The sequence below is a fragment of the Tachysurus fulvidraco genome, chromosome 12 (genome assembly GCF_022655615.1).
Source record: "Tachysurus fulvidraco isolate hzauxx_2018 chromosome 12, HZAU_PFXX_2.0, whole genome shotgun sequence".
Taxonomy (NCBI): Eukaryota; Metazoa; Chordata; class Actinopteri; order Siluriformes; family Bagridae; genus Tachysurus; species Tachysurus fulvidraco.
In genome coordinates, this window is record NC_062529.1 from 25,224,084 (window position 1) to 25,225,984 (window position 1,901).

Here is a 1,901-nt window from a genome sequence, read left to right on the forward strand (position 1 = left end):
ATGTTCTCCCCGTGCCTCGGGGGTTTCCTCCGGGTACTCCGGTTTCCTCCCCCGGTCCAAACACATGCATGGTAGGTTGATTGGCATCTCTGGAAAATTGTCCATAGTGTGTGAGTGTGTGAGTGAATGAGAGTGTGTGTGTGCCCTGTGATGGGTTGGCACTCCGTCCAGGGTGTATCCTGCCTCGATGCCCGATGACGCCAGAGATCGGCTCCCCGTGACCCGAGAAGTTCGGATAAGCGGTAGAAAATGAATGAGTGAGAGAGAGTGTTGGTCTTCTGGAAAGTTTGTTCATTTGCTGTATATGTGCTCAATACTTAGTTGGGGCTCCTTTTGCTTTCATTACTACCTCATTTCAGCATGACATGGATGTACTGTAATACACAAGTTTCACTATTTGAGTTGAATTACTGAAACATATGAACTTTTCCATGACATTCTTATTTATTGAAATGCACCTGTAAATACAACAGACATAAACGTGTCTACATGTCTATCAAGACATATCTACGTGTCGCCTTGGGGTTCTAAACATGCGTTAAAACCGCCGCCATCTTGGAACAGGGGTCTTGTCATAGGAAGTAGCTAGGTAACGTTGCTATCTCCGCCAGCAAGGGATTACGTTTCACAAGTGAGAATGTGTTTTATGATATCGAATGTTACGACATTATATTTCTGATTATGTCGGTTTGTTTCAGTCCTGGGTTAACGACCGCAGCTAATCCATGCTAGTTACCCGTTAGTTTTTGACAGTTAGGAAAATGTTTGTAAATTCCGAAGCTCTTAATAAGGACATTAAAAATTGACCCATGCTTTGTTTTTGCTTGAAGGTGAAAAGACCCAACTTTATGTATGTTCTGTAAGAGTCCCTCATCTGTCAAACATATTTTATTAGATTGTCCTGGACTTAACACAAGCAGACTGTTCTTTTATCAACTTACTTCACTTAAGGACATATTTAATGACATTATGCCTAAAAAAGGTTTGGATTATTTTATCTTATGTTAATTAAAAACAAAATGTATAATATGACTTGCTGTTTATATTTGTTTTGTTTTTATTGCATTTATATGATATTTGTGTTTTTGTAATTGAATTTTTTGCAATGAAAATAGCTTTGATTGCTGACATGGTATTAAATAAAAGAATCAGAATCTGAATCTGTAGATTCCCAAGGGCCAGTTGTTCAAAAAATTTAATCTGGATCAAAATGATCCGGATTTGGAAATCTCATATTTTCCTATTCAGGATCAGGTGATCCGTCTTTTATGCCGGTTTTTCAAAGCAACATTGGATTGGATCACCCTTATCCACATATACCGTTTTCAAGATGACCAAATCCTGATTACCGGTGCTCTAAATGGGCCAACACATCACAACATGGGCTACCAGCTATGTAAAGAACAGGTAGAAGAGCCAACATGGGGTCAGTGTAAGAGATTTTTATTTTGAGACAAAACACAAAAATAACAAACATTCACTTCCATTCATAATTTCTTTTATGACCCCTCATCTGAGTCATAAAAAATAGATATACATTAACAAATACATTGTGGATATTTTGAAAACGTCTTAAAATAATTAAAATGGCTAAATGTCCGGTAACAAAAGGTCAGAATGTTCTGGGTTCTTTTCCATCTGAGGACGAGAGAGCAGCCTTCCCACGCTCTGCCTTTAGGAGGCGGATCTGAAGTTTTGTTTTGAAGTTTTGCTTCAATAAAAGTATAAACACTAAATAATACAAATTTATTATTTGACCCATTTTAAAGTTTTACTACATTTTCCTCCTGGAATCCACCTTGAAATCCTTCCCTCTGTTGGGATCGGGATAATCCTGTTTTTTTTTTATCAAAGTTATCCAAATCCTACTGACAAGTTTTGAACAACACAAACTGAAGGTT